This window comes from Toxorhynchites rutilus, chromosome 2 (assembly GCF_029784135.1).
Source record: "Toxorhynchites rutilus septentrionalis strain SRP chromosome 2, ASM2978413v1, whole genome shotgun sequence".
Classification (NCBI taxonomy): domain Eukaryota; kingdom Metazoa; phylum Arthropoda; class Insecta; order Diptera; family Culicidae; genus Toxorhynchites; species Toxorhynchites rutilus.
The window spans coordinates 285,176,428-285,190,057 of record NC_073745.1 but is presented as its reverse complement, the minus strand read 5'-3'; the positions used below and the strand labels follow the sequence as shown (position 1 = coordinate 285,190,057).

General features: G+C 40.6%; 1 protein-coding gene and 1 non-coding gene across 9 annotated transcripts in view; one reads left to right on the top strand and one right to left on the bottom strand.

Annotated features, from left to right (window-relative positions):
• The window catches only part of LOC129765280 (peroxidasin), a 368,884-nt gene that overhangs the window by 211,294 nt on the left and 143,960 nt on the right, over nt 1-13,630 (bottom strand). The window lies entirely within an intron of this gene.
• On the top strand, nt 3,385-3,596 carry LOC129772026 (small nucleolar RNA U3). Its single transcript, XR_008742542.1, has one exon. It is a non-coding gene; the product is annotated as a small nucleolar RNA U3 (small nucleolar RNA).

Sequence of the window (13,630 nt, the reverse complement as noted above, 5' to 3'; positions counted from 1 at the left end):
TTCGAATATGTCGAATTTCGTACCAACGAGAGTGTTTTTGCGGGGAGTGTTACTTTATTACTTCAATATGAAGAAAAAAGCTGCGGAAAGTCATCGCATTTTGGTGGAAGTTTATGGTGACCATGCTTTAACTGAGCTAACGTGTCAGACGTGGTTTGCACGGTTTAAGAGTGGTAATTTTGACTTGGGAGACGAAGAACGTTTCGGACCGCCAAAAAAATTTGAAGATGAAGAATTGGAAGCTTTACTCGATCAAGATCCGTCACAAACGCAACAAGAACTTGCAGATACACTTGGAGTAGCTCAGCAAACTCTATCTGATCGTTTAAAAGCAATGGGAATAATCCGAAAGATAGACGTCGAACCACGTTTTGCGTCGTGCGAACAACTGCTCCAACGGCATAAAAGAAAGGGTTTTTTTGCATCGAGTCGTTACTGGCGACGGCCGCGCGGAATATTCACGGACAGAAGGTTATGCTGTCTATTTGGTGGGACCAGCTGGGTGTGGTGTACTATGAGCTACTAAAACCGAATGAAACCATTACGGGGGACCTCTACCGACGACAATTGATGCGTTTGAGTCGTGCATTGAAGGAAAGACGGCCACAATACGAGCAAAGACACGATAAAGTTATTTTGCAGCACGATAATGCTCTGCCGCATTTCGCGAAACCGGTCAAAACATACTTGGAAAGGCTGAAATGGGAGGTTCTATCCCACCCGCCGTATTCTCCAGATATTGCTCCGTCCGATTACTACCTTTTTCAATCGATGCAACATGGCCTGGTTGACCAGCACTTCTCCAATTTTTATGAAGTCAAAAATTGGATCGATTCGTAGTTAGCCGACGAACCGGCCGATTATTTCCGCAACGGGATCCGTGAATTGCCAGAAAGATGGGAAAAAGTTGTGACTAGCGATGAGCAATAATTTGAATATTAAATTTGTAACCATTTTTGCAGAATAAAGAATTATTTTCGAAAATAAAACGAACAAACTTACCGGTACTCCTAATACAAAAGCATTTGAAGCATTCATTTCAAGGAATTCGATAATTTTCATGATTTTTTTTCCGGGAGAGAGCTTGGGTGAATTTAGGGGTGTACTGTTTTTTCCGATCGATTGTTCAATTTTATCAAATTCATGTATTGTTTCCGAGTCACAAGTGGTATCAAATTGCAGCAAATTTAAAGCCGGATGTGAGGGAAGTATTTCCCAAGAAGTAAAATACTTCCTTCATTGCAAAATACTTCCTTCACATCCGGCTTTAAATTTAAATTTAATACCACTTGTGACTCGGAAACAATACATGAATTTGATAAAATTGAACAATCGATCGGAAAAAACAATACACCCCTAAATTCACACAAGCTCTCTCCCGGCAAAAAAAAAATCATAAAAATTATCAAACTCCTTGATATGTGAAGAAAGTACTTTCCAGCGGTGAGAACTGTGTAAATTCTGAACAAACTGAAGAAGTTTAAAGCATCTAAAGTCAGCGGCGGCGGTGAGAGAGTCTAAAGTTTTTTTGGTCTTCTTCAAGACTAATTCGAGACATCATCATTATCATCGTCGTCGAAACATCCCCGTCAAATGAATGAGGACAAAGCTCGAATGAAATAAACAAAGAAAAAGAGGAAGAAGCCAAAATGAAGTGAGTCGAAATTGAGAAATTGTGTAGTAATAAAAGAAAAACTCATCAGAATCCAACGAAAATCGAATCCAGCAACACCAAGGCCAGCGCAAAAGTCATCATGTAACAATACTATCGAGCACCAAAGTTATGATTCAGCAATACTAACGTCTACGAAAACATCAAAGGTTCATTTCAGAACTTTTAATTTTTCGAATTTCGAATTTTCGAATAATTCATTTTTCGCGCAACTCAATGTGTTTTTTTTATTCGAACAAATGAAAATAGTTATGTTCCCGATATTACCCACTCGATTTTTTTTTTTGGAATGAGCCGAGTCCATTCTTTGCAGTGGTTTTAGGGTTCTGAGATGAGTATTTCGATGTAAAAAAAAACAGATGAGTATTTCGATGTAAAAAAAACGAAATTTCTCATGAGGTGGTTGAAAGGAAAAGAGAAATGAATTCGTGAAAAACATAACAAATTACAGATAAAGAATATTCTCTGTAGCGCTTCCAACATAGAACCTTCGTCCTTCATAGTGAGGCAATGTTCCGAAATTCGTCTTTTTGTAATTAACAAGCAGAACTCATTAGTACACAGACACGATGAAAGCGAAACAAATATAATTCGGTTCAAACAATAAGTCCTCAGCTCATCAATATAATCAGATCACACGCACAGGAAATTACACAGAAGATGTTATCACATTCTATAAACACAAAAACTGAAACTCGTCCAATTCTTTACTCGTCACGGAATAAATCAAGATAACCCAGCCAGTCGCACGACCCATAATTCATTCCTTCCCTGGAATCCCGAGTCTAGAGCCATCTGGGTTGCCACGCTGCGAACTAATAAATGGAATATAAAGCAGCAATTAATCCATGCGGATAGAATGCACGAGTAGAATTAATACCACTGCCTGGTATCGCCACTACTAGCCCCGGATGACGCTCTGTCATCATCCTCTTCACATTTGCCGTGGGCTGCCGTCAGCAGCATCTCTTATTGCGCGGGGTAACGCAAAGCCGTGCAAAGCGCGTTTGCACCTGAGCTTCCCGTTTGCTGCTATCGTTGCGGGTGGATATAGGGTGCGAAAAATCTAGGACACTGGCGTTTTTCCACCTGGCTGGCGGCGGTGAGTTCGCTCCAACAGTGAACCAGATGAGCGGGATTAACATTACGTGTTTTCAACCCCTCGGAAATCTTTTCCCGTTCACTAAGCATTACCACGCATAATATCTAACGTGGCATAACGGCTGTGATTTCAGACTAGAGAGGCCACGGATGCCCGAGGCTACTCATTATTTAGAGTAAAATATGAATAATGCGGAAAACATTTGGGAACCGTTGAGATGGTGATTGAATTTAACTAAAATAAAATAAAAATCATGAAAGAATTATAAGAGACCACAAGATCTAGGAGTTTACAATTGAAGACATTGTTGTAACAATGTGTTGACTTATTTTATCTTCAGAATTGTATTTATAGTTATACTGCAGTAGAAGGTTCATATTTTATTGCTTCTATTATTTTTATGTGTCTTTCCCCACGATGCAGCTCTACCTAGCAATTTTGTTGTTGTTGCTTCTCATCTTTTTTCTTGCACCTGGTACGAAACCTCATTAAGTTAGGTGAGTAACCGTATTTTATTAGACCAAATCACATTACTGTTCGGTCAGCTATGATATCGCTAGAGTAGCATAGCATTGACCGCAGATGATTCTGGAAAGAGCACTTTCCCGGTAAGACTGTGCTTCACAGGATCATTTCTGTAGGCAAGTTTTCACCACAAGTTTTTTTTTCCGAAAGGAAAAGATTTCCCACCCACGATGATGAGACATAGTGACTAATCTGGAGCGTGAAACTCGGTTCGTTTGGGCTCTATCGCTCGCTGATGGAGCCACGGATTGCTGATGATCGAACTCTTTTGCAAAGATCGGTCGCTGTCTGAGTGGTTCAAAAATGATGCAATATTACCATTATGATACCTCCTTCCTAACTCAATTTTCGGAATTAAGTTTAGATTAGAAAATGGGAAAACAGGAATCTAGATTTAGATTCAAAAACAAAATGTTGCAACATTTTAATTCATTTTCAGCCCTATTCTGTATTCCGGCGGATTTCCATTTCGTTCGAAACCGTTATTTCGTTCGAGTTATAATTGCGCATTCCCTATTTCGAACCTTTTGTCCATTCATTGTTCGAAGAGAAACAGATCGAATGAAATGCAAATCAACTCGAACGGAATACAGAATTGAATATTATTAGGTCGTTCGAAATATTTCGAATCAATCGAAATACAGAATAGGGGTGTTTTACAATGATGTACAGAATTTCCCAAAGGCAACCCATACCGGGTGAAATACACTTTTTCCAAAACTCAGAATCGCTCAGAATTCCTAATGAAAGAGCAACACGTAGAACGAGAGGAAGCATTCCATATCCGGGTATAAACTGAATGTAACTGCGAGATTCGTCTTGTTCCCCGGTAACCTATTCCGGATCGAACCCGTGCCAATCACACAGGAGCAGCAGCGCGCAGTTCAGAGATGCATTACCACCGGCTTCGTGACTCCGGGCTTGCATCGAAAATGGAATATAATGTGCAATTTGGGTTTTTGGAGTGGAATTAAATTTAACTTGTTTACTCACTGATTTATGGCTTGCAGTGCTGCGTGATGCTGCTGTTGCTGCTACAAGCATGAGCTGCACCAGCCGAGACGTGACGAGTGGCATCCGCTGTCGCTAACGAGTTGTGCTTAACGATGAATCGAAGGTCCCAACAGCCATACATACTTGTACCAACGTGATTTACGCGATGATTGTTGAAATATTGATTCTGGCTTTGCTTAATTTAATTCGAAACAAATTGCACCATGCTGCAATTATGGTTGAGCGAAAAGGGGCAACTTTGTTTCCAAAACACGCTTAGCAAAATAGAAGTTTTTTGACGTATAACTACGTCTTTCATTAAGGTTGCTAAATCAGAAAACATGTCACGTTTTTATGAAATCGAGTTAACGTGTTAGTAACTATTTTTGCCGCGAACGGATTTTGGCGGTTTACATACCAAACGAATCGGAAATTCCCTGATATTTGTTTGATATGCTACACATTACAATCCCATAGTTTATATATGGTTTAAATTGATGAAAATTGGAAGCATTCCCATTTCCTCATACATTAGTTCTGTCCATTTGTGTGCGTACAGAGCTGTCAATAACGAGCAACTTATCGACGAGCAGCGAAGGGGAAAGTCTCCGTGAACAAAGGAAAAGAAGAAGAACGAAGGGGAATATTTTCCTAGAGTATAAACAGTTGATCTCGCTGAGGCAAACTTTCATTCTTCGTGAGGAAATTGACTGAACAACATCGTTGCTGGGCGAGCTGGACGGCGAGGGATCGAATACCTTTCTCAATGCAATAGGGGTGGAGGCACGGCAGTGGAACTTCATACAAATCACTCGTCGAAAAGTGTCTCCTTTTTCACCGCTTGTTTACATCGACGAATATATTTTTTTCCTCTATGTTTCGTAGGAGAGTGTATGCATACTGACAGATTTCTACTACGAGGTGTTTAATGAAGGATGAAAGGTGGGATTGTTAATGTTTATATATAATTTATCTTGATGTTTATTGCGTGATTTGGTTTCTGTAAAAGTTGTTTGAAACGAAGGTTTAGTGTAATGATTTTATTTTGAGGATTATATTCACAAACATACAAGTATGAATAATATAAATTGCATGTATATGATGCGCCGCTAGCCCATACATGCAAACGTGGAGACGATATACATACATCCTAGAAAAACTTAAATCGTATAATTATTTATTTTTGTGTTCAGTCTTCGATGGACTCGTACAGACTAATCATAACTTAAGCTAATAATTTAAGTCTACATATAAAACATTGTCGGGTGATATGAAAATCGAATTGATCACAAACAACACTAAAGGCCTTAAGACAGGAACAAAAAGAGCTGTTGAATCCATAATTAGTCCTGTGTCTAGGAATGGCGATCAAAGCAGAGTGTCGCAGCTGTCGCGGGGGTACGGTAAATGATATTTCTTGTAGAAGATCAGGACAGTCAATGTTATTCGTCAGGACGTCAAATATGAAGAGCCGCTGTAGTCTCAACCTTCTTACCGACAGGAGCTCAAGATTGATCAGACGGCAACGATCTTGGTAATCAGGAAGGTTTAAGGGATCATTCCATGGCAGGTTCCGAAGTGCGAATCGTAAAAACAGCTTTTGGATACGCTCGATTCGTATTATCTGGTACGCGTGGTAAGGTGCCCAAACCGGAACAGCGTATTCTAAGATGCTACGTACTAATGCGCAAAAAAACGATTTGAGTGCATACACATCAGTTAGCTGAGCAGCATTACGGCGAATAAAACCAAGCACGGAGAAGGCTTTTGCCGTAGTAATGGAAACGTGCTCGTGAGATCGAAGTTTACAATCCATTATCACTCCCAAGTCGCGAATAGACTGTACGCGTTCCACAGAAGCACTGTCGATCCGATATTGGTGTGAGGATGAAGATCGACTGCGGCTAAAAGTGATCGCTTTGCATTTATTTATGTTCACACTCATACCATTCTCGTTGCACCAGTTCAGGACGATGTTGATGTCGGTTTGCAATAAAAAAGAGTCAATTGGAGATGCGATGACACGAAAAATCTTGAGGTCATCGGCAAAAAGCAGCTTTTCGGAGGATATACGAAGACAGACATCGTTGATGAAGTGGACAAATATCAAAGGGCCCAGCACACTCCCTTGCGGTACGCCAGACGGTATGTTGAATGTGCTGGATCGTGATGAGTTAAGCTGTACAAATGCCTTTCGATCCGTTAGATACGACAATAGCCAGTCCGCAATCCAAGTCGGAAAACCTATGTGTTGCAATTTATGCACTGCGTAAGCGTGTGGTACCGTGTCGAAGGCTTTCGAAAAGTCGATATAAACAGAGTCTACTTGATTTCGCCGTTCGATCTCACGAAACAGAAACTTGGAGTAGCACATTAAGTTGGACACAGTGGAACGATGTGGTATGAATCCGTGTTGATGATCTGAGATAAACGGCAGTGTTGCGTTTAGTATGACGTTATGCATCAGAGATTCAAAAACCTTTCCCAAGCAACTGAGAATTGAAATTCCACGATAGTTGACGACATTGTACAAACTGCCAGATTTGTGAACTGGAATCATAGAAGCGGTTTTCCATAAACTCGGGAAGCATCTCTGTTCAATTGAGCTGTTGAATAGCATCGTCAAAGGAACCGCCAACGATGCCGCACATTTTTTAACTAACAACGGCGGCAGAGCATCCACCCCGGCTCCTTTTGAAGCATCCAGTTTAACCAGTGCACCGAGTACTTCTTCGTTGGAAAAGCTGAAGATCGGAAGGTGGATATTATGAGTTGGTACGTTGTTGAAACATCCCGGCCGAGGTACAGGTGAAGTAGAACAAAACACACTTTGGAAGAAGTCAGAAAAAAGATTGGCGGCTTCGTCAGCTGTACTGGCTGTGGAGTCATTGTAGACCACATTGATTGGCACGAGATTGGTAGCCCTTTGTCCTTTAACGTACCTCCAGAACATCGATGGGTTTTGTTTCAAGTTAGATTCCAGTCTGCATATATATTGTTGATAACTGGAAGTGTGTAATTCGTTGTATGATGATTCAATTTGACGCAACCAGTCTCTATTCACATCTGATCTGAGAGCAAAGAATCGTTTACGTGCTTTACTAGTCGGTTACGCAAGTTGCGCAGCTCAGCTGTCCACCAAGGTTTCCTGCTAACGCTGCTTAAGTTACGACGACGGCGCGGGACATTTGAGCGAATAATTTCGTTAAGTTTGTCGTAGAACAGAAAAACATTTGCGTCAACAGACCGTTTGTTAAGAAAATGCTGCCAGTCGATGGACGAAAACGCGACGTTCAGCGAATCAAAATTGCATCGCCTGAAGTCCATGTCGTTCTCATTCGAAGCTGGGAAGATTTGGTGGCAAGTGACCGAGCTTTGTAAGTCCACGAGCAGGATGAATGGAGGGTGATGTGCGTCAATGGGCAGCAGTGGTAGTGGTGGCTGAAATACCTCAGTGATATCCGGAGAACTCGTGAAGGCTAAATCCAGAAGCCTGTTGTTCGAATTGACATGCGAATTCACTTGAACCAAGCCACACGACGAGATGGGATCAGCTAGATTTGTCTCTTGTTCACTGGACGCGTTTGATGGTAAGTATCCGTTGATGTCCTCCTCGAAACACCATTGTAGATGAGGAAGATTATAATCACCAATAAGCACGATAACGTCGTTCGGTGATGAACGATCCAATAAATATTGAGCAGTCACGGCGTGAGCTGAATATAGTCCAACATCTGAGCCCGGAGGAATATAGACAGCAGAGATAAACAGCGATCGGTGAGGAAGTAATATTTTTACAGCAACCTGTTCTAGCTGATTGCAATCAACTATGGACACCGCCGTGCAGTGCAGTGTCGGTTTCACAGCAACAAGGACGCCACCTCCTCTCGAGTGGTTACTAGTAGCCTCGTTGCGATCGCACCGGAATACGGTGTAGTCCGATGTAAGCTCTGTGTTGCAGATATCGGATTTGAGCCACGTTTCGGTAAACACGATTATATCGTAGTCACAGCACGATAGTTTCAGCTTTAGTTGTGTCGTTTTAGTGCGAAGGCCTCTGACGTTCTGATAGTATATAGATAAAGAGCTGTGATCAGGTTTAGGCACTCCGTTGCTGACGCTGATTGTTGTCATGGTACGTGAACAATCGAACCCACCGGCGTGGCAGTTGGACATAACGTTGCCGGGAACTGCAGGTTTGTTGCGTCCTGGAGTTGAAACACGTTTTGTAGAGAAACTCGAGGGTTGACGATTAAACGGAATAGTACTGAAACCAAACAACGAATCAGGGGTTGTACTGATCGGTGAATTAACGTACTTGCCTGATGAGACAGGCTGGACAGCCCCATCACCATGTTCGAACACAGGGCCGGGACGACTGCGGCAGGAACCGATGAAATATGGCTCGACTGTGCTGAAAGGATAAGGGCTGTCCATAGAGCCTGTTTGTGCGCGTCCCGGGTTGACCACATTGACAGATTTACGTGCTGGTTGATCGTTCTTTACAAGTTCTAAGTCGAGTTTTGACGAGATGAAATATGACCGTTTTTTTGGTCGTGATCGAAAACACGAATGTTAACTCCTTCTGGCCAGTACCAACCATCGCCGACCACGTTGGATATAGCTTTATTAACGGTCACTTTGAATGATACAAACGATAGATCATCCAAACATTGTCCACGAGGAACCAGCTTGACCACCTTGACCAGCGTTGAGTCCACGTTTGTGATGTCATGAATGTGTTGTTTGATGTCACTTTCTTTCTGGTCTGGGGTGAATGGTGTCACGTAGTAATCTATTATATCGTCAGTAGTCTGCCTAACTTTGGCAACGCTTAGAGTTCCAGTTCTGTGCCGATTAACATTGTCAGGGTTTTGATTGTCGTTGATGGGTAGGGTATGACCGGAGATAACTGAAATAGACCGGTTACTATTTCCTCCGTTCTGAGCGTGAGGTGGAAGTTCGTTGCCGGATAATTCACAGGGCTTTTCGATTGGTGCTGCCGGTGTGGATGCAGTCGCCTGAGAAGTGGACCTGGAATGATGATTGGACAAAATTTTCACACGTCTATTTCCCACAACGAGTTTGTCAGGTTGTGCAACTGAGCTGTTGACTTCGTCCAGAACTTCGAAAAACGATGATTCGTCACATGATCGCGAGCGGTTAATAGGATCAATGGTGTCATCTAGGTTGAGCTGATCGATGTTGTTGAGAAACGTTGACTTTTCGAACGATTGGCTGGTTTGTCTGTGTTGCTGTTGTGATCCAAAGAGTGTTTTGTTGATAGTGCGGAGATTGTCGCCGTAGTTGCCTAGACGTGTGTCCATGGTGTCCGTGCGTATTAACAGCTCACGTAACGCTTTGATGATAACTTTCTCTCGATTGTAAGTAGCAGGGTTGAAATGCAGTCGACAGGAGTCGCAAAACCAGAGTAGTCCGACTTTTGCTGACCATGCTGAGTAGTGGTGCTTAGTTAATCCCACACAAGTGTGGTGAAAAATAAGGCCACACGAACCACTGCACGTTATCACCTTTCCGGAACTCAATGGTCGTGAACAAACTTGGCACGTATCCATATTACAGAGCAAATTTGAAGATCACAATGTCAGTTGAATTACAATGTCTCACTGGACGACGGTGACAACAGTTGTTCGAAGCGCCTACAGTTATGCTGTCACAGAGAGACAAGCTTCCAAGCTTTCAGCGCTACCACGATTTGCTACCAGGTGGCACTTCGAGACGATCAGAGATTTCGAACGGGTAGAGATAAGCGATGGCGATGACAAATTATAAGAATATGCAAAACACAAGGCACAAAAACACTCATACACAACAATACAGCACAATAAATAAACACAGGAATGTGATATTGTTGACTTGTTATCATGCGTCCGAACACGTCTGATAATATACGACACGGAAAAACCTTCGTATTTAGCGAGAAAAAATGCGACGAAAACAAGCAGTGAACTGACGACACGAGAGCTTCCGAGAGAAAAAAGAAAAATTATCGTTTATATTACATCATATACCTCATATACAAATTCATATGCATATTCCAGTTATACACATCATACAAGTAATGTGTCCCAAATGTATGTATATCGTCTCCAATTTTAGATTTTTGACGTAGGACTACGTCTTACATTAAGGGTGCCAAATCAGAAAACAGGTCACGTGTTTATGAAATAAAGTTAACGCTAATAACAATTTTTTCTACGAACGGATTTAAACGATTTGCATACCAATCGAATTGGAAATTTTCTTACATGTTTTTGTTTGATATGCTATACATTACAATCCCATAGTCTGTATATGGTTTAAACTGATGAAAATTGGAAGCATTCCCATTTTTCCATACATTTGTTCTATCCATTTGTGTGCTTTTCCGAACAGAGCTGTCAATAAGGGGTATCTTATGCAGCCGCTAGAACAGAAACAACGAAGGGAGATAGCGGAAAAAGAAAACTTGCGAAGTAAACTCCACCCTTGCATAATAAGTAAGCTGTCGCTAGCGTATAAGTATTGCATCTCCTCTGAGGAAAATTCTCAGAATCTTTCTGTGCCCGAAACAACAAAGGTCGCTTATTCTGTTCGTTTTGTGTTTAATGTTTCGCTAGCGAATATTTCACTTGAAGTGCATCTGGCATTGCAATTAACATAACCATCCGAGTCATGGCAAAGAAGGCGAAAAAAGAGAAGAGTGCAAATGATTATAGGTCGCTTCTAAACATCGATGTTTGGTTTTTTGTGTGTTGCTTGTTTTCGTTGCGCGAAACATAGAAACTTAGAGAAACTTTGGTGACGGTTTTGACCGAGAGTCGAGAAACGATTTTTCATAAACGGTCATTCTCGCAATGTTTCATTTTTAGCACTGCAACTGTGCGCATCTGTTAGACGCGTGTCTGTTAAATGCTTGTTGAATGACGATGCACTTCTTCTTTTTCTTTAGAGTTATATACACTTGAAACTCAGACAGTGCATTCGTCTTTGATGGCGATGCACGGAAGATGCCTCTTGTTAATATTCAGTGCAATGCGTGCATTGATATAAAGAAACAAATTGCGACATATGACCAATTAGTGTATTGTTCTCGCAAAGGCAAAAAATTATCGTTGCTTCTCGAAATGACAAAACTAAGCTAGCCATTAAACCTTTTCAGGGTCCCCGGAACTTTTTATTAAAGAGTTATTTATGAAATTTCGACGTATTCGCAAAATAATATTCGAAATGATAAACCATCAAATTTCAAAAGAAAAAAGATTGCGTAGTCCTACGTTTTAAGCGGTCGTGTCTCGAATACAGCACCTCGAATTTTTTACGATTTAATGTTTGCTGGGCAGGCCCGAAGGCAGTTTTAAATTGTTAAAATATGAATGATTTTTTTTTATTTGATTACTCGAAACATGTAGTACTGAACTTTATTTAACCATTTCTATATAAATTTTGCGATATTTCCACTAAAGCACAATAAACAAACAGTAATGAGGTATCCGATTGCAACTCTTTCGTATCATATGTAAGATCTTTAATTGCCCTAAAATCATATTTCAGATAGCCATACGAGATAGCTGTGGCTTGATAATCCAAACAACCGGAGTTCAAATCCCATCGGAGCAATTTTACAACCGTCGACACCACTCATATCAAACATTTATATCCCTAAAAGTCAAATGATTAATTCCTTTTTGTACAAACATAAATGTTTATAAAGGGTCTATATACATACAAAAATGGTGATTACCCAGGCCGAACATTTTACTTTTATATTTTCCGCCAATTTTGTATGGCAGTGATGAATCGTATATTCGTATGACAACAGACTTATTATGTTATTAGGTATTGCCTAATAACCTTGCATGTACAGTAGTGGGACACAAATAATTGGACATTTTCATCTCTAATTGGATATTTTGTAAACATCGAGTTTGGTACCCAAAGTATGGCCCCAGATTGAAAGTCGCCACCAGATGTCGACATTGTACCACTATCATCATGAATGTCCAATTACAGGCCAATCACCTCTAATGCGACACTGAGTAGTGCCTCGGTATGTCGAGGATTAGATGTAACTTACTGTATATGCTATTTGGGCGCATCATATACCACCCAAAATATCAGATATTCGATGCTCTATATATGATTTAATGTTTGCTGGGTTGGCATACTTGGCAGCTTGGTTTGCCAAGTTCATAATCTCATGTTTACAGTTTTGAGTTAAGTGCAATTGAATGACGAACTTGAACTAATTTATTTTTGTCACTATGTTTATCGGAACGCAAAAGACTGGCAAACAGATAATCTTTCGTTCTTAAAAGTTAAAAATAAAAAAAGCAACTTTAACTTTCACTTTTATTGAAACCGGAAATATTCGGACTTAAAAATAATTTTTAACGTAATATTCCAAACATACATGTATTTACAAAAATCTATAACAATTATTATAATTATCAAGAACGTTTTCCGCCATTCGTTTTTTGATTGTCTGTAGTAAATCGTATATACGCATGACAATAGTCGTACTAGATGCATGTATAAGTCGTGTATTCATCCATCCAATCATCGTGAATACTGTTGCAAGTGGAAAATAAATGTGTGCGTTGCTTATGATGCGAACATAGATAACAATATAATACAGTTATTTAAATTTAATACGACATGCCGAGGCACCACTCAGTGTCGCTTTGGAGGCGATTTTGGCCTGTAATTGAACATTGGCGATGTGAGTGGTACAGTGTCTACGTCTGGTGGCAACTTTAATGTGGCGCCATAATTTGGGCCCCGAACTCGTTGTTTACAAAAATGTCCAATTAAACGTGTTACATTACAGGTCTGTCCAATAATATAAACGTCGCATTAAATGTAACTTACTGTATATGAACAATATTTATTCGCAGCTGTTTTGAGGCATCTCGCACAAATTGACAATATCATTCAGTTGTCAGTGCAAGTCGGAGCAATTTTTAGAGTGTAAAAAAAGTTCACATAAAAGCAATCTCGAATCGGTCCCACTTTTTTGCTTGAAGTTACTATGCCCTGGTGGAGGAATGATATGATGAATTAAGTAAAGTCTCTCTAATTCAACCTTCAAGGAAAGAAGGAAAACTTTCAGTCTTGTTCTGTATTCAAAGCAATGAATATCGCTTGTTCTTCCGTGTTTTGCGTCATCACACGTCTTCGTTTCGGATTGAGCTGTCGACGGGACCAAATTATTCACTCGTTGATGTCTCTGGCATTGCAATTATTGAATTAAACTGACGCCATTGCATGAAGGTTCTGAGCTACACAATTGTGTGGGGAATCATCAAGCTAGGCTGGAATTTTGTCAGTGATTTGGT